Consider the following 24,105-nt stretch of genomic DNA (forward strand, 5'->3'; position numbering starts at 1 on the left):
AAAGTAAATCCCATCGGGTCTTCTTTCGAACTTACTAGGGTCTGCATGTGGAAACATCTTCCTAAATGCTCTCCAATTCCAGTAATCCCGGTTGTCATGATGTGGCTGCTCCTCAATATCATTCCCAAAAGCGTCGTACATTAGTATATATAATGGATGTTATACCATCAGCACCTCAGTTGTACCCAGATGTTCCCAATTATCACGCTACCACTAAGGATACAGGTCCTAACGAATTAAACGCGGAGAATTTCAGGCTTAATAAAGCGAACTTAATCCTGGCTTACTTGGAAGGGCAGACAAAACACTACGAAAAAGTCCGAAAAAAGTACGTCAGAGCCCGGAGTACGCTACATAAGATTGCGATAACTTCAGGATCCATTTCTGTTGTGTTAACGGGCTCCGGCGTTGCTACTTCGCTTACTGGGCCGGGAATAATCGTTGGAGTTCCTTTGGCCGGCGTTGGGGCAACCTGTGGTATTATTTCTGCTGTTGCTACGGGTATTATGAAAAAGCTATCCACGAAAATATCCAAGCATGACACGACAATAGCTCTGTCTAGGGCTAAAGTAAATACTATTACCGACCTTGTCTCAAAGGCTTTGCGTGACAGAAAGATAGACGACGTAGAATTCTCGCTTATCTTAGCCGAAGAAGACAAATACGAGAAACTAAAGACGGACATAAGAAATAAAAAAACAGTCGTAAAAGATCTTTCCGAGGAATCTCGCAAAAAGATCTATCAAGATGCGAAAGAAGAGCTTCAAAGAAAGCTTGCTCAGTAAACATCTGCTTCGAAAAGAGCGTGACGGGATTCTATTTACATATCGAACGTCAGTCTACAAATTATGCAGATTAAATATAATATTTTTCACATACATAAGCGTCCAGATGTGTCTGGCGTTCGCTTGTGATCGTGGGACTTTGGAGCTGGGGAGGCCTAAAGTCCCGAGTTCAAGCCTCGCTGTAGACGCATTTGGACCGGTTGCTGTGAGTGAAAAAAAAGCCTCCCCCACTCACAGCAACCGTGGGGGGAGGGGTGGAAAAGATAGAAAGTGCGATTCAACCCCGCGATGGGGGGTTTCGTGAGGAAAAGTTGGAAAAGTCAGGGGGTGTCTCGGGACGCTGTCCGGAGTTCACCCTCTGGTGGGTCGTAAGAAAGATATATGTGTATGTACTAGAGGGCCTCTGGCGCGGGATGAAATAAGCCCCGTAAGCCCAAAATGCTAAAAACCCCACTGGGGATAGCTTGGTGTTCTGCGCGATGCATTCCCCAGTGGGGTTTCTGGCAAAATAAACGCCAGTTTTGCATTTTTATTTTCTCGGAATCCATCCTAACAGGGGGTGGTTGGGGTCTATTTTGTAAAATATTTCGTAGATTACGTCAGGATAATAAGGAATATCCTTATCCAGCCGACAAAACATCCACTCGGCTCTGCTCATATCAGAAACCTCGGGAATAGACTTACCGGTAATTTCAGACAAAAGATAGGGAATAGCTTTGTAATATTTCCCTAGTTTTAATTTTTTCAGCGTTTTCCGTAGACTTTGCGGGGTTGGCTCTTCTAAGTGGTCTATGATTTTCTTCTTTACTTTGTTGTCTAAATATACCGGTCGATAACCTTGGATATGACTCATCCAGTCCCTAAAGTATTTTATTCTCTTATAAGGTGTTTTCTTACGACCTCCATTAGCGTAATATTGATCTCTGGTAGCATTTGGTACGGCATTACGAATATTCTTACCACACTCGTAACACTGCGCTGACGTGTCGTCTTCTATTTGCATTTTCTTACCACAACACCAGAAACCCTTGGGCTTGGGTATGTTAACTTTGGATCTTAGGCAAATTATACAGAAGTCATTGGTGAACTTTTTACATTCATGCATATATAAGACAAATATTCCCAACATAGCAGCAACAAATAACGAGACACGGGTATTTCCCGCTGCCGGCGCCTTCCTTAAACCGCCTGTAAAACCCGTAAATCTTTGACATTGACCGCGAGTCCCCCTTACTGCTGCTGATGGTGAAATATTAATTTATTTGAATACTGCATCTTTGAGTTATAAAGGTAATATCCTCCAATATGTTAATGACTGTGAAGGATCATCAATGCTATCATTAAATAGACAAATTTTGAATGGTTCACACAGTATTTAAAAAGCATCATTATACCCAAGGCTTCCACAATATTTACCGTAGATTTCATGTCTCTTTATGGCTAGCGTTTAGTATTAAAAAATATATACAAATACACTCAAAAGCCTGTGGTGACGTCACAGTCAGTAACATATTGGAAGTGTAAACCTTCATAACTTAATTAAGGACGTTCATAGGCATTGTTTGCGCGCATCCTTTCTACGCATGAATTAAGTGAGCGAGCGCTCATCGTGATGGTGTCCAATGTTTTGTTAAGCAAAATTTAATAAAAACGGCTTTTAATCTCTTGAAGCTATAAAATGAAATGAGGCAGGAAAATGGGGGTGGCTTACTAAAGAGAATAGTAAGGAATTAGAACAAAATGGGGTGGGTAGTCACCCCCTTCACCAACTGTGGATCTCTGCATCCACTCCTGAATGATGGATATTCAGTTAAAAATTATAATGGAGTATCTATCTTAGGCGCCTGTATAACAAAAGTTGTAACTTGCAAAAAAAAAAAAAAAAAAAAAAAAAACCAACAAAAAAACAAAAAAAAAACAAACAAAAAAATTGGCTAGCTACTAAATAATGGGAAACAACTTGGGCTGGTTTTTATGGGATGACTGTGTATGCTCCTGGCAGATAAATCAAAAGGATACTCTGCCGGCTGGGAAATGAATGTGCTGCTGAAATCACCAAACTTTGACCATCTCTTAAACCAGAAAATATTGAAATTACTTTACATACACTTTCCATTTAAGCATTACAATGAAATAGGCAATCAAACAGCGGATCTGGCTACTTTGAAATAGGATTTAGTAAAAGCAGTTAATAGAGTTAAACTTTTTGCATTTAAGGAATAAGTCCAGCTAGTTTTTGAGTTAGGATACTGAGTCAGCATCCTGAGTTTAGGATCCAGAGATCGGATCCTGAGTTAGGATCCCAAGTTAGGATCCCAAGTTAGGACACCCATTTTGGATCCCCACGTATATTGATCTCGATTGGATGGTTTTCCAATTTCTGCAATTTTGAATCTTCACTTTTCTTAAATTCAAGATTTATTAATTAATCAAATGCATTGGGTTTCCTGTATGATGTAATAATTGCAGAAAATTCATATGAGGGAGTGTGTTTTGCCCGCTTGCAGTGCCTTGTTTTACCATGTGGTGTCCAGATTATTGGCTGAATAATATCAATTTACTGTCAACGATTACCAAGATGGTAGCAGTCTTAGCAGAAGCAGTCTTCAAATTACTTTACTTTAGTAGCCATAAAAATGGACAACCGTGTCTAAGACTAAACCAGAAAACAGCAAATAACGCTTTTCTATCGTAAAAAATTATGTTAATATTTTCCCAGTTGAACGAAGTTGAGGTTATTATTCCCGATATACGCTAAGCCTGAGGTGAATAACCGTTTTAGCATAAATTCACAGGTGTTTCTTTCAAAAAAAGAAAAAAAGATAAAAGACATTTTTTTTGGTAACAGCAACAAAGCAGCTGGCCACCATTTTGGATTATTGCTGGAGGTGATTATTGTGTGATAATCTGAGTTTCTCGACCAATCAGCCAATCAGGGCAAGAGATTTTCAATAATCACCTGTGTATTTATACTAATAAGTAATAACACGACTTCTCTTTTCAATTTGGGATTAATTTGCACTCGTGTGTTTTTCAAAGAGCTGAAATTGCACTTGACCTTAGGTCTCGTGCAATTTCAACTCTTCGAAAAACACACTCGTGTAAATTAATCCCAAATTTAACTTGAAACCATGTTATTACCTATACTAATAACATGGTTTTGAGTTAAATTTGGAGTTGAAATTGCCTGAGAGCGTAGATCGAGTGCAATTCCAGCTCTTTGAAAAAGACATGAGTTCAAATTATCCCAAATTGAATGAGTAATTGTATGATTACTTAGTAATAATATACATGAAAACCATTACAAAAGGAAGAGACAAAAAGTAAAATATAAAACACATACATAATATTTTATATTTTATGAAATTCTTTCATTGACAACTAACTATATTCAAAGCATTTTTGGTTTTAAATACTTGTATTAATTCAAAGAGTTTTTTTTACCCATTATAAAACAAAATATGGCAATTATAGGTCTATTGTAAAATGTGGAAAGTAAAGATGTGTTGTTGGCATTCCATCCCCCTCCAGCAACCATGATCCCTAGCATTTAACAATATTTTGGTTCGATGTGACGTCATCTATGTTGACCTTTGCGATATCAACAAATATTCTGTGTGGTAATGATCTTGTGATTTGCTGAGATTGGCTCAAACCCTGTGCAATGCTCACTTTGAACAAGATACCATAATAATTGTTTCCTTTCTGCCTTCTGGTTAAATAAGAGAGGAGATCTTACTCTTTTAACAGCAACAATGATTCAGCGTCTGTAATCAATTTGTCAACCATACAAGCTGAAGTTAAAACATCAGAGGTTTGAATTTCTAAGACCAACTCTAATTGGCTTAAAAGATTATTGCAAACAGTTCTAGAAATATACACCCTGAAAGTTGATTGGTTGGAGTTATTGAAAGGAATGTTTCAATGCAAGCACTGCATGACAATACTAATAATGGCTTAGGGGGAGACTAGGGCAATGTCATCCTACGCAAAGTCTAATGATGGGTTTGAGCCCAGTGTGCACTTGTCTAACGTGAGTGTAGAGTTTGTTTAATGTTTTGTTCTCTCCTGTACCACTGGGGTTTTTCTCTAGGTTCTCTGGATTTTCTCCTTCTGTGAAAATCAACATATGACTTGAGAGTCGTATGCAAAGAACATAAATTTTAATGTAGTGGTAGTATGCATATGACCTATTCCTTGAGAAAATCAGTATCGTTTTTGCACATATTGACTTTCTGAATTTGAAATTAATTTCAAATGCCAAACCCCAGATAACCACTGATAAAAGTCAAATTTCCACCCTATTACACATGCTTATTGTATTTTTCGGCTTATTCAATATGGCAGCCACATCGAATTCCCTACTGTTGTCGGGGCATTGAATAATGTCAATTCCCCTGGGTTTGCCCCCTTAATCCCAGAGGCTTTATATTGATAGGTGCATTATAAAAGGGAAGTACAGGTGATGTAGTGTTCAGCTCACTTGCCTCTCACTAATGCGACTCAGGTTCTTGGTGTTGTATCTGATTAGAGTCTTTTGTTGGTTCTCTGCTGAGCTTCAAGGTTTTTTTTCGCAGGTTCTCTGGTTTTCCTCCCTCCACGAAAATTAACTTTCAAATTCAAATTGTTTGCTATATATGTAATATGGTCCTAGACCTGTAAGTATTTCTGTCCACCTCACAGTGGTAAAGTTGAATAAATAAATAAAGAGTACAGATAAGGATGACGTTATCAAAGATAAAAGTGCATAAGAGTTTATATGGACAATAATCTCACATAGGATAATTATACCCCTGAAATTTGTCACATTGTCCTCAACTTTAATACATGTGGGCCTTTTTAGGCTAACTATGTCTTGAACAAACCTTGCTTAAAGGTCCTTGCTTATGGCCGGCTGTTACATGTAATCATATGGTTGCTCAATTCGACCAAAAGTTTATAATAATGAATATTGCCTCAGTTTTTGAAACTGATTACAGGTATCCTAAGCTCAATTTTAGTGTCGTTCGAATTACGGTAAATGTATGGAGTTCGTAAAAGATAAATTAATATAAGCTAAGAAATATATTTGTAAAGATTGTTTTAAAACTAACTTTTTTTGTATTGATCCTTTGTGGGTCTGGGATTTGGGGTGGCTTTTTTCACCTGATTGTGCAGCATCTTTTCACCTTCATTCGTCTAGCAAAAAAGATTAAATTGTGGCTTCATATTAGTCCCGGTCTCCCCCACATCTAGTCTTATCCACAGGCCATTGCTCACAAACTTGACGAAATCGTTGATAAAGTTTAGGAGTCAGATCTACTTCTGGAAGCCATGTTTACTATACTAGTAGTACAAATTTCGCCTAACCCAGGGAGGGCGTGTAAAATTATGGTAATTATAGACCTTGAAATCATTGGAGAAATTATGGGTAATTAAAGTAAAATTGGAATACCATTGAGCATTGAAACAAGAAAAATGAAAAAGAAAATGAAGAAAATAAAGAAAATAAATGCTTAACTAGAGCCTCCGCAGGCAAGACCCAGCTCACTCCCTCCCCTTCCCCCACTACGTTCAAATGTTTGCACATCGCGTTGGGGTTCCTGTGTACGCATGCGCAGTGTTCAGTGTTCGGTGTTCACGTCGTGTTGGAACGTGTTTGCATTCAAGAGTCAAGTGTGTCGAGACAACTTCAAGGTAAAACCTTGGTTATTTTAGATTATATCCAATGACATCAAAACTAAAAAGAAAAATTTTGAATTCTATAATTCAGTTTTAGCCTTGTTTTAGTTATATCTTACGAAAACGGTGACCTTTTTTCCTGCTCCTCCTGCATCGTGAGTCCGTGTATCGCTCGTCCATTTTGTTTTACAGTCAAACAAGCTCAAGCGTCGACCCCTAGATTTGATTAATGAAATCATTAGGCAATTATTCCTTTTACACGTACGAACCGGAATAATGCAATATTGCAATATTCAAATGAAAATTCAGTTCATTATTCGACTCGTGATGAAGAAGCTAAACCATCTAAATTACAGATACCTTCGAGCAGAAGTCACTCTCTTATTTCATAATCATACACACTAGGTTTTGTAATTTCCATGCCTCAATTACTTGGAGGATATCATCAATAAATTGTAGGGAACGCTCCCGCCTTGAGCGAAATGGAGATACAGTTCCATGTCGTCGATAATGTTGAAGTATTTTCTGGACTCCCCAACTAGAAATTTTCAGTTGTCGCGAAATTGCTTTATTGGACAATCCGCTATTGCTGAGATGAACAAATATTTCCTGTCGAATAATATCAGGTAAAGGCTTTCCCGGCACATAAACACGGCCAAAACTATTTCTGGCCGCCATGTTTTCTTGGCCTTCCTGTGTTAGCACTGATTAACCAATCAAAGTGTCGTATGTTGAATTTAAAGTTGATTGGAATTTTCATATCTTCGTTATCGACGTTGTCAATTTTCGAAATTCGAAAATTCAAATCATTAATGGACTCTAGGGGTCAACGCGTGAGCGTTTTTGCCTGTAATTTGGGCCTGGCAATGAAATATTCAATGTACGTTTGGCTTTATCAAATATTGATGACTTTGTTTTGAAACTAAAATTAAATTTTGCCTATCACAGCTACAATTTTATTTTTTGTTTATCATTTGATAAATAGAAAAGAATAACTACCACATGAACGCTATTCCACTATTTTACCAAATTCATTTGTAATGTGTGTACCTTATGGCCATTCGTCTTTTTAATATAATTGAATTATCTATTTATTGAATTTGGCCCCAATTTTCGATTTTTTTTATCAATTAAAGTTAAACTTTGAATTCCATATTTTCAATTTTAGAGTTTTCGTTTAAATAGTTGAAAAAATTGACAGATACAGAGAGCAAAATCCTACACCTTATGGCCATTTAAGGTTTTAGCAAATTAAATTATCTTTTTAGTTTTTTAGAACTTGACTCTCCAGTTCGTTTGTTTCGGCGTCAGCATTTGCGACAAAAAGTTTAACCTCCTTCAAGATGTCCGTAACTTGTCTTTCAAAGGCTTCATTCTTTTGATCTCCAGCTGGTCCTGGCAAATCCTTGTATTCCTCAACACTGGAATGCATTCCAGATTCGGAGGCTTCTTCCCTATTCCTTGCCTTAGATCTTGTTTCCATGAGCTAGCACTTAATACTGTACCTGACGCTTCCAGAATCTCAAACCTCGCTCTGCTACCAAAAATGTACCGTCGGCCCAAAACCAACAACGAAGTCCTCAAGTATTAACTGCTGCTCACTTTATTTTACATTTACATTTCTTATATAGAGCTGGTGATGTAATCCCAATTTTCACGTGCATATATATTTAATCCCTTATTCTTAAAGTCCTTGCTCAACAGCGTGCTTTTTATCCATTTTATCCCTTATTCTTTATGCTTAACCACGTAACAGATGATTAAGTTTTAGCTAATGTCATTCATTACCCGAACTTTGCTTAAAGTGCCTATAACCTTTATAGGATTATGATTAATTTTGATTTTCTGTGTGTTGGAGATGAATAGACAAAAAAAAATTTTTCGATTGACTAAATATACTCGGAGATATAACACCCCAAAGTACGCAGTTTTGTCACGCCTTATCTATTTGGATGAGATCGCGAGGTCTGGTACCTAGTTGGGGTGGAATGACGTCACAGCTAGAAAGACTTGGCTTCCAATAAGTAAAACAAAGTAGAGCTTGGCTGTTCCTTCCAGTGTTTTTACCTGTTTTGGTCGCTTTATTTGCATCTTTGTATCTTTGAAATTAACCAGTTATCAAAGAAAGGCTGTAAGATGGAATCCATTGATAATGCTGATGAATACTTTGATTCAAGCAACGAGAATGAGAGTATTTACGACCTCGAGGACGAAGAATTAGATGAAGCCGTTCATGGATATCCTGAACAGGAATATTCTAATGTAGAAGTTTATGACACTTGGGTTTTATCCTGTCAAATAGTTCCATGCTAGTTTCTTTCATTGTTTATAGCTGGCCCAAGTTTTATAGTTACTTAAAAATAGAACTTACTGAATCAACACCCATCCTCCAAACAAAAAACGAAAAAACAACCACAAAGTAGAAGTGTTTTGTAAATTTGGGTTATAAAGTTTGACTTTATTATCATTCTATGTTGTAGATATTATGAAAGATGCATGCAATAATAAAACCAGTCAATATTTTGCTCAATAATACCTTTTACTGACACAATTTCAGTACAACAAATAAAGTATATGTTATGTTTCTCCTATAAGTTTAAACTAGACGCCACCTGTGGCGTTAACTCGGGCTTCTTTAGATTAGCGTTGCTAAGTTTTTTCTACAGTTTGATATACTTCTTACTAGCATGCCCAAGTGTTTTGTTGAATCTTCTATTTGTTAATTGAGCTTGGTATGAATGCGCGCAAATAGTCTAAACTTCTCAATAAATATGAATTAAACTGTATGTTTAATAGTGAAGTGGTTGAACATTTTGGAGTGCAAACAGTAGAGTGCAAACAGTATATCTGTGAAACACAAAATAGTATTTAGTACAAAATAGTACTACTTGAACAATGGAAAACAAAGGATTTTGTACGAATTAGTACAATTTTGTTTTAGTAAAGTTTCACAGTTATACTGTTTGCACTCTATTGTTTAATTAGCACTATTTTGTACAAAATAGTAATTAGTGTTTCATGGATTAGAGTGCATTCAGTTAATCCGTGAAACACTAATTTCTAAATAGTACAAAATAGTGCTAGTTAAACAATAGAAAATAATAGAATTTACATAAAATTGTACTATTTAGTATTAGTAAAGTTTCACATACTAACTGAATGCACTCTAGAGTGCAAACAGTATATCCGTGAAAAATTAGTTTTACTAAATAGTACAATTTTATACAAATTTTAATGTTTTCTATTGTTTAATTAGCATTATTTTGTACTATTTAGTAAATTGTGTTTCACAGATATATTGCTTGCACTCTGTTTGCTCTCTAATGTCTTTTCCCAGGTCTTTCCTTACTTTCTGTAAGTAAGCATCTGTGCTGCACATTTTTTATTTGCATTTAACTTGATTTTCATTTTTGGATTATTATAAAATCTATATATGATATTAGAAATTTCTGCTAAGCAAAATAATAAGATATTAAATTCTAATCATACAGTTTCTTTCAATAAATGTTTTTATTATACAAACTCCAATGAAATATCAGGTGATCTCTCGCGCGAAAAATTGATATGTTCACACGTGAAAATAACATGTTATTTCACATGTGAAAATAACACGTTACCATGGATACTCCATGCAAACACACGCTTTGAATGTGCTCGCTTGTTGAAAATGCCTGAAGCAAACGAACCACACTGGAACTTTGATATCTTGAATGAAAACCCCGAAAATACTAAATCAAGATTAGCTACAGTATCTCGGGAAGATGTCGACAATCTCATAGCTAAAGAAGAGAACGAAAATACAAAGAAAAAAACCGCCTATGACCTGAACATCGTTTTGAAGTTTCTGCTAGAGGAGCGAAACGAAAGCCGAGATTTGGAGAAAATCCTGCCAGAGCAGCTGAATGTGTACCTTAGCGAATTTATTATTGCTGCAAGGACAAAGAAAGGCAACGACTACGAACCATGATCTCTCAGAGGAATATTATCAAGTATTGACAGATACCTGACTCAAAAAGAATACGGCAAAAGGCTATTTTTTGACCCGGAGTTTTCGAGGTTGAGGAACGCTCTGAAAGCCAAGCAAAAGAAGCTAAAAAAGCAAGGTCGAGGAAGCAAACCCAACGCAACAACTGCTTTAACAGACGAGGAGATTAATATTCTTTTTCAAAAGAATGTTTTGGGATCCAGTTCTCCACAAGCGTTGTTGAATTCAGTCTGGCTGAATAACATGATTCACTTCGGTCTCAGGGGTTGTACAGAACAGAGGAGCTTGTGTTGGGGCGACGTTGCTTTAGAGACTGATAGTCAGGGGAAAAAATATCTTGTCCTTTCAGAGAGACAAACAAAAACAAGACAAGATGATGATCCTAGGAATGTCAGGACAGTAAAACCAAGAATGTATGAAAACAAACAAGTCACAGCCGAGCGAGATCCAGTGAACATATACAAACTTTACCGAGACAAGCGGCCAGAAATAATGTTGAAACCTGATGCTCCATTTTATCTTTCTTGCAACTACTTCGAAACATCTATTCAAGGCAAAAATAGTGAAAGCAATTGGTTTAAAGCACAGCCTGTGGGAGTAAATAAATTGAACAGCATGTTGAAAGACATGTGCGACGCTGGTGGAATTCCCCGCAAAACAAACCATGTTGGACGAAAGACGCTAGTGCAAAATTACAGGATAGTAATGTCCCCCCAAACCAGATCATTCAAATAACTGGACACCGAAACTTGCAGTCAGTAAATAATTACAGCAGTCTCCGAGAGCGACAAATAGGAAAATATATCAAACATTCTGAGTTCAAGTACAACAAACAGCGAGTGTTCAGTCGCACAACGATCAGAGTTTCACACAGCCGAAGCACAACATTTCTATCAAGCAAGCTCATCAACCTCCTCAGTCCAAGAAAACCAACTTCAAACAATGTTTTATGGAAATACAATATCTGGAGGAATTTTCAACATAAATATGGCACCATATAGCAGCCCTCCAGTTGAACCGAGAAAGAAGTTTCGACGAGTACTTCGTATTGAGTCATCGGATAGCGGCAGCAGCCAGGAAAATTAACTTAGCTTAACTTATAAACTTTACATTCAAGTTTAACCTGGAACAGTTTGCAATATTTCGCGATTTATTATAATTTTATCTTTATTTATAGTCAGAATTATCATATTTCTTGTCTTATTGATATTGTCTTATTGACAATTTTATCCTCAATAGTTTAGGATAGACAGTAAGAAATTGACATTGAATTGCTTATGTTTTAACGCATCTATTTTAAAATATTCAGATTTGTTTGACATGCATTTAAGAATAAAATGTTTGCTTTTTCATTGGAGTTTATATAATAAACAGAACATTACATGGGCGCTTGTAGATACGGATTTTATCTTCTCGTGTTCAATCGATATCTCACTCGTTCGCTGCGCTCACTCGTGAGATATCAAATTGAACACTCAAAGATAAAATCCGTATCTACGCGCGCCCATGTAATATCCTCTATTTATTCAACAATTTAACATACCAAACCTACAAAGTTCTTTCAAAAGTAATTATAAACATTTTCTTTAAGACTGTTGTCCAGTGTTCTTTGGTATTTTACAGTCTAAATATCAAGGGATGATTACATTCTTACATTTCTTATTGATAATGATATAAAACCTTTCAAACAATTAATACAATTAGTAAATATCAAGGGATGATTACGTTCTTACATTTCTTAATGATAATGATATGAAACTCTTCAAACGTTAATTACAGCTAAATGAACATTTAAAACAGCTGTTGGTTTTGCTTGAATTGAAACGAATTGAATTTGTCTAAATTTTTTCAACGGTCGAACTATTAAAGAACTATTTTAAACGTTTAGCTAAACAATACCTCTATCAATCTTAGTTAATATTTAGCCTATTCAAATGTAAGGTGTTCAACTTTGTCATTTTTGATTTTGAGTTTCATATTGTGCGACAGTAAAATGATTTCACTAAGTTTGTCTTCCATGTTATTTATATCGAAAACTTCACCGCCATATTCCAGCTGGTGTTGTTTAAGAATAGCTTCTAGGGTATCTTGAAATAGTGAATAATAAACTGTATCACTATTGTTTGGCAATACTGCTGACACACGAGCAGTAATGGTTTTGGTACTATTCTTTATGAGGCAATAATTTTGACAATTTTTGCATCTCAAAACGACTGAATCTTGCCTAAATGGAAGTCGTTTGGCGCAGTTCAAACAATTATAATATGTGATAATATCTACACTACGGAAATTAGAGCATCTTACTTCAGTATTTCTAAGCTGGTCTCCTGCTTCTTGGACTACGTCGGGGGATAATTTAGGCAGGTTTTCAGTGACTTTTTGGAAATTTGATGAAGTGGTAGATGACAGGAACTTTTGGCCAAAATACTGCTTCACAACCATATTTTGGATCTTGTAGAATTCTCCGTCTTGAACAAGTTGAATATGTTCATTCCAAATGGTTATGGGGATGCTGCCAGTTTCATCAATGAGACAGCCTTCTAACTTTGTGAGATTTTTCTTATTTGGGATTGGCTGCGGTTTGTTATCCCCAAACATCACGAGCCCTGTCGCGCAAACTGTTTCGAAAACTTTGATGGCGTTAACATCTTTAGTTGTGACGACTGGTGGTGCTTGATCTGTATTAACTTGATCTTGAGAGAAATCTACCATCGTCTCGGGTGCCTCGTCAACATTGGTATGATAGTTTATCCATACGACGTTATCTTCTTTGGGATCGCGGTTGAATTTAGTAATCTTACGAGGTGTGCCGCTTTCCACCTTTTTCGCTATATCGGACTTGTGCTTTTTTGGCGAAAAGCACAGGGCTTTCGTCTTAGTTTGCTTTTCTTGTATCGTGAAGGAAAAGTACTCTGAACCTTTGGCTGAATATTTTGTTGGGCCGATATTTTTCACGTAGCCAAGAATGGTTGGTTGAACTGACGAGACAGAGGACGCGGACGGCGTAAATGAAGATTGGAATGAATAGGCACCTGAGTTAAAAGTAAAAACAATAACCTCAGTTTAAACTAGCAAAAGAAGTTTTAATAGGTAGTACTAGTACAGAGTTAACAGAAGGAAGCTAACCTTTATTTGGCGACATGGTTACAGAAGGTGAGGACTGCGGTGTGGACGATATGGAAGGCTGAAGTGCGTTCTCTGATGTTTTAGTAGAGTTTACTCCTGTGAAACAAATCAAATTGAATGAGTACAAAATAAATGCACACAAAGAACCAAACAATGAATGAAAAGTATAATAACACTAAAAATAGCGAAGAAGAAACCTAACCTTTCCCAGTAGGCGGCGTGGCTGGAGAAGTTGTTGATGACTGTGCAGACGAGACAGAAGGTTGAGAGGAGGTCTCGGTATTTTTAGCTGCATCTGAAAGAAACAGATTGAATGCATAACATGTACATCAACACAAACAATTAATGTATGAATTACAGGAAGATAACATGGAGGAGAGGAGAGTGCTTACCTTTTTTCGATAATTTTGGCGCCATCGCTGAAGACGCCGACTTGGAACGTCTCGAAGATATGAATAAAATCTGTGGTATTGTAGGCGTTAAACCTGATAAGGAATAAAACTTTTCAGCTATACGAATAAAAATAACAGATCTGCAATGGATATTGGCTTACCTTGGAAAAGAATACTTAGAGGATAACTTGACTACTCTAAAGACTTCAGGTGAATGAGGATGAAGTATGGAATGTAAACCAACTTTATGGACTTCGTGCACATGTACATGTCCATTCAGGATGGATCCGGATGAGATTCACACCGACCGAGAGTTTTCATTGGCTCACTTGATCGCATGATTTATAGCCGTTTGGTTCCGTGGATTCGCCGAGCCCCTCCGATTGCTTCCGGCGATTCCCGGCATCGCATGGTTAGCTGTTATCACTGTTAGCACTCGTTAGCACTTGAGTTCGGTATTTTTCAAGACTCTAAAGCTTAATATTTTGAAGAAGTTATTGAAATTTTAAGAGCGTCATGATCGGAATAGTACACAGCAAACACGAAACAGTGAATGGTATGACAATATTGTTTAATGTATACTTGGTCTATGAGACTTCCAGAACCAACAAATGTAGGAGTTTTTACAAGTTGTTTATAGTCAAACGAATTCATTAAATTTTTCATTGGCTCTATTTCATTGTCATTGAAGTAGTTTATGTTGAAGTGACCAAGGATGATATCAATGTCGTTATCATTCAGTATATTTTTAATAGCATCTATGTATTGTAATATATTAGAACTGCGCTTTCTGTAAAGTAAAAGAAAAGATTGGCTAATATCAGTAGCATGGTTAATAGCAAGAAATCTAATTGCATTAATTGATGTAAAATATTCATATTCTTTCACTTCAATGTAATTTTTAGTACATAGTGCTAAACTAGAGAATTTGTCTGACACATGATCTTGCCTTATCAGTGTAAATGGTTGTAGGCTATCTCTTATATGAATGTCGTTTGTATCACGAAAAAGTTGTGTCTCTGTAAATGCCAAAATATCACTTTTACAAATTGTAGAATCAAACTTTATATCAATACTATGTTTATTAAGAGATCTGACATTAAGGAGGCTCATAGTTAATAGCGTTGAAGTACTTGCTTGGTTTAATGTTTGATCAGCTAGGATGCTAATTTCTGCAGAAGTAGTCTGTAATCTCTCATATTCTTCATGTACTTTAAGATTTGTTCTAACATGTTTGTGTTCAATTTTTCCAAGTATGTAAATACCTTGTAATGTTTTAGCACGACTTATGGCAACATATATTTGACCATAGTTAAAGCTTTTTTGTTTGTTTAGTTCAAAGCTAATTACAATTCTATCTAATTTCAGTCCTTGTACTTTATGTACAGTGCAGGCCCATGCTAATGTGATTGGGAACTGTATTCTTTGTAATTCAGGTGATGATGGCTTATTGGGTCTCATTTTTATCTTTGCCAAGATAGGTTCAATAGGTACTGCTTTGTGTTGTTTCAGCATATGGGTTATTGCTGTTAGTAATCATTTTTTGTCCTGCCTTATCATCATCAAACTTGATGTATACTATTGATGGTCTTTGAGTGTTTGAATTGACATCTATCTTGACTACAGTACCAATCTGACCATTGATCAATCTGTCTGAGATGTCAATATTAGCTGTAATCATCACTCTTGCTGTTTCTTTTAAATGAAATTCATAATCAAGTCCTCCTGTTTCAGATCTTCCTCTTGCCAGTACTCTATCAATATCTTGTTTGTTGACATTGTTGGGATATTGATCTGTGGCTTTTAGTGTATACATGGGTTTAGGAATCTGCTCTAATTTGGCATTGTTGTGTTGGTCTACTGGGAAGTTTTCAGCCCATATGTGTAGAGCATCAGATGGATAATTTGTGTCTGATGGACTAATTGATCTTGACTGAATACACTGGATGTCTTCATCAGTTTGGGAAGCAGTTCTAAATCTATTCAAAAGTTCAGTAAATGGCTGGTTATTCTTTTGTCTCATTATTTCAGTTAGCTCAATCATTTGAAATACATGCCATGGGTGGCAAAGATTAAAAGCATCATTCTTGTAATTTTCAAAAACTGATTTTCTGCGAATTGGTGGTAGCTGATATAAATCACCAACAGCAATAATACTAATACCAGCAAAAAGTTGGGAGTTATTAGTATTAATCGTTGATGGATGTGGAGCAGAGAAGTGTTAGCAACCATTGATATCTCATCTATTATTATTAGTTTCAGCTCAGACAGAGATATTCTCATTTGTGTTCCTTTTCTGGTCTGACATTGCAGGCAGAACATCACCAGTATTTTTAGGTATTGCTAATGCTGTGTTGAGGGTCGTACCAGAAATGTTAATTGCTGCAACTCCAGTAGGTGCAGCTAGTAAGACTGTTGGTTTTTCAGGATTTGTTGGAGGATATCTGAAGGTTTTTACTACGGTGTGATAGATTGTGTTGATTAAGTGGCTCTTTCCTGCACCAGCACCTCCAGTAATAAACAGGTAAATTGGTTCAACAATTTCTGATTTAAGGCTGTTGAGGTTCTTCATTTTATTTCTACTCCATGAAAGCACCTTGTCATATGCTTTGCGTTGCATGTTATTTAATGATCTAACTGATTTACGTAATTCATCATCAGATATTTCTATTGGCTGATGATGCATTGTTATTGTTGATGTGCCGGGATTCTTAGCAAATTGATTATTATGTGCAGCCAGCTGTGAGGGTACTTGTTCATTGAATTCCTCATCTGGTGATATTAATTCATCTTGCACCCCTAATTCATGCATTTCATCATTTTCTTGATAATTAATAGGGTCACATGAATGTACAACTTTACCCTCATTGTTTCTTAGCCATTCTAGTGCCTCTGTTACTGCTTCTGAATCAGGTTCAAAGATTGATCTCTTATGCTCTACAATGTCTCGTACTTCTGGATCATAGAATTTTGATGCATAAGTATGATCACTTCCAAGGAGTTCTGATTCATTTCTCCATGGATAATAGAGCATTAGTAAATGATGGAAAAATAGTTCTGGTTCTTTTCTTTTGTTAGGCCTATGATATCTGATTACAGCCTTGACTTTTCTACATTTCATAGTTTCATTAGTATTCATCAATCTTATTTTGTTAGGCAGTGGTGAGTCACTAGAATTGCAATGTTGTATTTCAAGTAAGTCATCAGTAAGTACTTCTGGTTGTGCATCAATTGTTTGACTATTTCCTTTGTTATAGTCCTTGTAGTAATGAGCTGCAAATTGTGCAAGACAAAGCTTATCTACGGCAGGTATAGAGGCTGCTCGAATACTGTAGCGTTCAATTATGTTGGATTTGAATATATCTGTACTCTCATCTTCTAGATCTTCAAGTTCTTGTTTTGTCTTTGTGACTCGAACCCGCTTGTCTGCTAACTCAGTATTGACAAACACTGTTGCAGGGAAAATTTTCCTTAGCCAGAGTTCAGGCATACATCTGTATACACATTCTTGTGAGCTAACCTCTCTTGTTGATAGAAATGCAGCACCTATGTTTCTCAAGCCATCTCTAATGTTCATGTTAGCAGCTTTAGCTTCTTTGGCTGCATTCATTATTGCTTGGGAACACTCAGTTTCATCTTTTGTGAAATATGAGCATATATATGTTATACACTTGTAATGATCAAAAACAGGTTGTAAGTCCACATTGGCTTGAAATCCCATTATACCAGCAATGAAGTAGTTGTTAATAAAACAGCTGTCAATAGGTCTTTTTAAATGTAGTTCATAGTTAGAATCTGGTGAAATAGCTAGTACAGAGTAATATTGTTCTTTTGTGATGCCAACAGAGTTAAAATATGTTGTTCAGTAAGTGAAGAATCATACCTAGAATTATTTGGATTTAACACTTCATCTATTTGCTGTTTTACTAAAGAAAAAAATTCTTTTTGTTTTTCCAAGATGTTCATTTTAATGTCTTCATCAATATCATCAGAAAGAGGTTCTGCTAGAATTGTTGAATTTGTAAAAAATTGACCAAAGTTAAATCTACATTGAATGTTTTTATATTTTCTGCAGGTTTTAGAATGGCTGTGCTTCTGATACATTTTCACTAGTTCATGTAGTTGAGGATCTTCTTCTTTACTTGGCAAGTAAGCCTGTACATGTTTATCTATGTAGTCAATGTATTCTTGTTTGTTGTCATTGGTAAGCTTGGGGCAATCATCACACCATATGAGAGCATGTAAATGGGGACTCCCTCGCATCTGAAATTCAATACGAAGAGCATAGTACACTATTTTACCAATTGGTTTAGCATTTGTCAGTAACACTTGAGTAAAGAATGTTTCAACTCTATATTGAAAGTGTTTTGCAACTACAACAGGATTAAGGTTAAGCATTTGACATCTCTCATTATAAGAGAGTGCATCAACTTGTTCATCAGTAAGATTATTACCTTGTATTTTTGCTAATATTTGAAACAGTTCAGGCCATCTTAGATCAGCACAAGATAATGTCATAAACCATGTTGGAATACCAAGTTGCTTGACCATTGCAATTACTTCATACATAAATTTCTGCCAGTAAGGTGGTGTTCCTGGTATTTGCCTCAGAAATAAATATGCTTGATCTTGGCAAATAAAGTTTGCTAAGCTCTGGGGGTTAGTTCTTAGTTGAGAGGCTGTGAGTGGTTGTCCATGAACCTTTATTAAAGCAACATTAATGCTATCTGATACTTTTTTTTGCTCAATTATAAACTGTGCAAAAAACAGGTATTCTGGGTTTGTTGCAAACCTTCCACTATAATGCAAAAGTCTGGCATTAAAGTATTTCACTGGTGAAACTGGAACTTGTCGTTCTGCTGTGTACCCATATCTGCCCTTAGGAAACAATACTGGAAATGCTAGTTCTTCACATTGTTTATCAAGCATAAATGAGAGAGGATGCTTGTTTTCTCCAGGTGCTATGCTATAGACCTCATTTCCTGTTGACTGGTCAGTGTCATCTGTAGTAATAGGATAGTTTGGGATAAGTGATTGTAAGCATATTTCATGTACTGGAGCCCTGTATTCATTTAATGGGTCATCACTTTCTTCATTGTCACTATTCAGTGCATCATCTGTTGCATCATGTTCTACTGCAGGATCAGTATCTGTATCTGTTGTTGCATTTCTCAATATAGGTTGTTGTTCTTCACCATTATGATGTGTATCATATCCTTGTAAAGCAGTGAGACTGCTAGGTATATTGTTCATATCAACTATTATATTTTTGTACAATGGATTATGTATCTTGAGCCAAATAAGAACTTGTTGTATTAACTCTGGTCTCACTGCTTGAAAGTAAACATGTCCTCTAAACTATAACTTTCTCTTAAGTTTTAGCATTATTATACCAGATCTCTCAGGTGGACGAGGAAGTTGATTACATGTCTGATCACATTCCACAGGTACATTACATATAGCTCCTTTAATTTTTCTCTGTTGTCCTTTGGGCATGATGATAATCTTCTCAAATACTATTCGTTGAGCTATTACTATTTGTTCTAGTTTCTCTAGTGAAGCTAGTTGTGTGGGTATTTCATCCACATACATGTTGTTTACTATGGCCTGACAAGGTAATTTTCCTTTTATGATTTTTGAATGACAAGTCTTGCATATGTATTCTTTACCATCAAATGATTGTTGAATACTGAAACATGTTTGGCAAGGGTACAGATTGTAATTTACACACCTTGTTACTGATTTCTTGTAAAGTATTCTATTACAGACAGTACATATAAAATATGGGCCCTGTCTTATTTTTTTCTTAAACTGATTGATGCAGGAGTCAATGCTTGCTTGTTTATCTTTCATTCTTTCTTTTCTTTTCTTAAGAAGATCTTGCCTAACTTCTACTTCCATAGATTGATTTTTTTCTCTAAGGCTACCAAGTAGCTTTTCCTTTTTTGTAGTATCCATAGACTGGTATTTTTCTTTCCGTCTCTTAAGCAGTTCTTTCTTTTTTGTACTATCCATGAATTGGTAGTTTTCTTTGGATTTGTCAAGTAGATGTCTCTTTTGTAGCTTCCATAGATTGGTACTTTTCTTTGCTTTTGTTAAGTAGTTCTTTTTTTTTTGTAGCATCCATTGTTAAATATCTTTTTTTGACAGCAGGTTCCATGGTTTCATATGCATGTTTTTTTCTGTGTTTTCTCATAATACTTTTTCTTTCATATTCAGTCATTTCGCCAGAGCAGCGAATAAACAGCATGTCATACTCTATAGTCTCACACTTGTGTTGATTTTGGATAATTACATTAATAATTGCCTCCACAAGTTTATTTACACCACTGATATTTTTTGTTTTTTATTGCAGGTGAATTGCCTTCATGATATGTAAAAAGAGAAAACATTTGCTGTACTTTAGTATTGTTTTGATAAAAACAAGCTATGCAGTAACTTGAAATCCACATTAAAAATCCTGTTTTTTCATTTATTTTTTTCAATATTAATGTCTCTAGAGTTATCCTGCTTTCAGCTAAATTAGTTAATTTTCCATGACTCACTTCATTTTTGTCTACTTTTATCTTCTTACCAAAAATTGTAACACTGTCTGGTACTTTACCAGGAGTTAAACAATGCTCATTACTGAATGTAGTGTAAATCTGTGATCCATATTGTATGATTGCATCTAAAGTATTTGACATCCAGTAACTGGAAGGTGAAATGATTGAGTAACACATAGAATAAAGAGCTATTACAAAGCACTGGTTTAAAGTACACTTGTTTTGATCTGATGATGTACTTGCACATGACAGGTTTTCAACTTTGGTGCTTGTTACTACTTTGCATACTGTAATCTGTAAACCTTTTAGTTCATACTGATCATTTATACCATACAAGCTTTGAAAATATTGGACCAAGTTGTCTATAGACAATACATCTAACAGAACACATGTCCCTTGAGGATGACTCTTTCCATAAACATCTCTACCATGAGAGTCAAACACTTTAAAATGGCCACTATCAGCACAGTAAATAATACCAACTCCAATACAGTTAACTGTTAAAATAAAAGAATTATACTGTTCTGATATCAATGACTCAAAAGCTCTTTTCACGCCCACACAGTATTGATAATCCTCAATGCTAGGTTCACCATGTACAGTACCAGTGTATCTTTCGCTGTATTCTAGGTGGTAGTTTTTCTCTAATAGTGTAAGCATTGTTGGTAATTCTGTGAGCAGTAAGAATGATTGTCTTGCTAGATGTGACAAACTGCTATATAATTGATCCCCAATATGCAGGATTTGTATTAAGTCATCAGGGCTGTTTATTCCTTTCATATTGTGGTATATTAAAGCACATAAACTCATTGCCACACATTGTTGCCCTGCATTCTGTCCAAATACAACAACATCCCCTTGGCTGTATGGTGCTTGTATAGTATTGCTTGGATTAACATGAATACCTGGACCAGGATTTTTCTCAATATCATTACAAAGCTTGTATTTTGTACAACTACCCTTATGAGTAACACTTTTGTACTCGCCATATGGGAAATTAGACGAAAACAGCCTAAAGTATTTGATATATTTCTTTCTATCTTTATTTTTACTAGAATTGTAACCATGTCCTACAAAAGTTTTATTTATTTTTGTTCTATTAATTGGGCTTCTTCTCATTTTCTGTACCAACCTGATATTTGTTTTCTGCTTGCTTTTTCTTCGTGCTCCAGAAATTATAACATAGCTGTAAACCTTGGATGACTCTGGGATGTTTTTTTTCAAACGCCTCCAAGCATAACGCTTTATTTTTTTGCTTTTTCAAGATAGTCGTTTCAAAACATTCACACGTAGTCTGCTTGGTTCGCGATCGCGTCTAGATCTATGGCATTTACAAACAACACGAGCAGAATGACTATAATATACATATTTTGCAAAACGAGATCGAAATTCATGTACGTTTATTGACACAAAAATATCATTATATTGATGTACATTAGAAAATTCGAACACATTTTCTAAAATGTCACATTCTTCAAGCATATTTACCTTCATGGCTTCTGCAAAGCACGTGCGACACCATACACAGTAAAGACTAGAAATCATGATCGCTATAAAAGCACTAATGCTATAGCTTATATACACAAATATATAAAATATTTCCTTACAGGTATGAAACAAAATAATACAATTAAGCAGCGAAAGAATCAGAACAGTGAACAAAATTGTTAAGCTCGTGTATTTACTATTCAAATTAGTTTGTTGAGTTTCTTTGTCTTCATCCAATATGGCGATCTTCATATTGTTGTTCAAAGGTTCGAAGTTCTGCTCATGAAGATTATTGGTTTGTTCGACGTGTGAGACGTTCACATCACCATAATATTTTGTTGATAAGTCAGTAGTCATAAATTTGTCAGTGTTGTCGTAATTTTGACCCATGAATGGCTCATTTGCTATCTCGTGAGAACTAGTAAGAGCTTTGCTAGTTTGGCTAAATTTCAAGCTAAAGTCTTCGCGGACTGACCCATTTCGAAAGCGCTCGACGTCTTTTAGTGTGGGTCTACCACGACGGGTGTTTGCGTCTGTATGTGAAATGAGCGTAAAGGGCATAATTCTTTCCAAAACTTCCTTCACAAAACACAGCATTCAATATATAATTCCGTTCTTCGACAAGCGAATAGTCTGATGAACACGATACCTTTGCATTTCTCGAACCCAGTTTTCCAAGACTGGGCTAGGAACGCCCGGACCATGACCCCATTTTGGCGACCAAAAAAAGAAAAAAAACAGAGGGTAATTTATGACTCGGGCTTTTTTCTTCGAAAGCCCGAGTAATAAATAATACTTTTCCCTACAACTAGCCATCAAATGTTGTATTAGATTAAAATCCTTGTTGTTGTGCGACTGCCTCTCTCACTGGCAACTCAACTTCTTTCGGTGAAGACATGGAGGCAATGGCATATTTTAAAACCTTTTGAAAATAGATAATAAAAACAGTTTGAAAACCAAAATCAGAGAATTAGAACTATCAAACAAGTAAACATTCCTGGAGTTTTGACCAGCGACACATACCTTTCGACGATTACGATCTGACAGTTTGGTTTGATTTTCATGGTGGCTGACGGAAAAGGTATCCCTGATAATTTAATAAAGAAAAGCTATAAAGTGCTACCTTGTTTAGATCCCAGCATCTTACCAATTGTGCATCATGCAGAATTGCCGGTCATTTGAAAGCCCTGAATTAATTAGCAACGCCTCTGATCCGCTCAGTTGCACTCGAAGTTCAAATATCAAGACTGAATTTACAAAGAAAATGGCCAAAATCATGTAAGTACCACTGGCTTATTTGCCTCCAACTTTTACAATTTTTTACGTATTGGTAATCGATAGTTAATTTCAAGTAATTTTTGGAGACTTTTAATATGGGACGGCTAGTTATTCAACTTTTGAAAGACAATAACTTGAGAATTTTCCATAGAAGTGTGTCCCTTTCAAGGGGGTTATATCTCGTATACTTCTAAATTCAGTAATGAGTGAAACAAAAAATTGGTTTATGGCCAGGAAATCATGAAAAACTTGGACTACTCCACAGTAATTAGCAATTGCCTAATTCGTATTCATTGTCTTTGGATTCTGACTCAAAAATTGAAAAAACATTCAAATACTCCAAATAAAATGCTGTGCTCTTTATTCGATCTTTTGTACTCTAGATTTTAGAAATTTCTTTTTTTGCAAGTTCACTACTTACTCTATGTTTTAACTGCGATCAAACAACAAGGAACAGTTTTCAAAAACCCTGCTCTTTGAATTGGTGAACTACAACTATACAACTATACGAGATATTCATTTTTGAAGAGTTTTGAAATCAAGTGTGAGAACGTGAGCCGCGTCCTTGTGTTTCCAAACTCTGAATTTGTATTTAGAGTTAAAACAACTTTTATTGGCCAACTAAAACACAAGAGGTTCATGTACAGGAAAGGACAAATAGACTTGAAGTTTTTGACAGGACAGTTCCATCACCAGACAGCTTCACCTTAAAGATCCAGGAATATTTCCATACATTCTCTTATACAAATAACGAGCTTGGGGTACCTGTGTTGTCACTCACTAATGAATTTTGGGGCCAACAATGCGCAAGGTCAGCAGCATTCAGCTTGATCGCTTAGGCTTCA

The 24,105-nt window shown here is 35.9% G+C and overlaps 1 long non-coding RNA gene and 1 pseudogene across 2 annotated transcripts; one reads left to right on the top strand and one right to left on the bottom strand.

Moving 5' to 3' along the window:
- The first annotated feature begins 6,396 nt into the window (after positions 1-6,396).
- On the top strand, positions 6,397-20,695 carry LOC148909348 (uncharacterized). Of its 2 annotated transcripts, none has more exons than XR_016120566.1 (4): positions 6,397-6,461; positions 18,025-18,098; positions 19,326-19,396; positions 20,305-20,695. It is a non-coding gene; the product is annotated as an uncharacterized LOC148909348 (long non-coding RNA). The 2 variants fall into 2 exon arrangements; XR_016120567.1 differs by having other exon boundaries at positions 18,025-18,094.
- LOC148909349 (uncharacterized) lies at positions 14,427-17,735 on the bottom strand (annotated as a pseudogene).
- Positions 20,696-24,105: the final 3,410 nt, after the last annotated feature.

The sequence above is a fragment of the Actinia tenebrosa genome, unplaced genomic scaffold (genome assembly GCF_029948245.1).
Source record: "Actinia tenebrosa isolate PJP-AT-01 unplaced genomic scaffold, QUT_ActTen_1.0 PGA_scaffold2__45_contigs__length_23673736, whole genome shotgun sequence".
NCBI lineage: Eukaryota > Metazoa > Cnidaria > Anthozoa > Actiniaria > Actiniidae > Actinia > Actinia tenebrosa.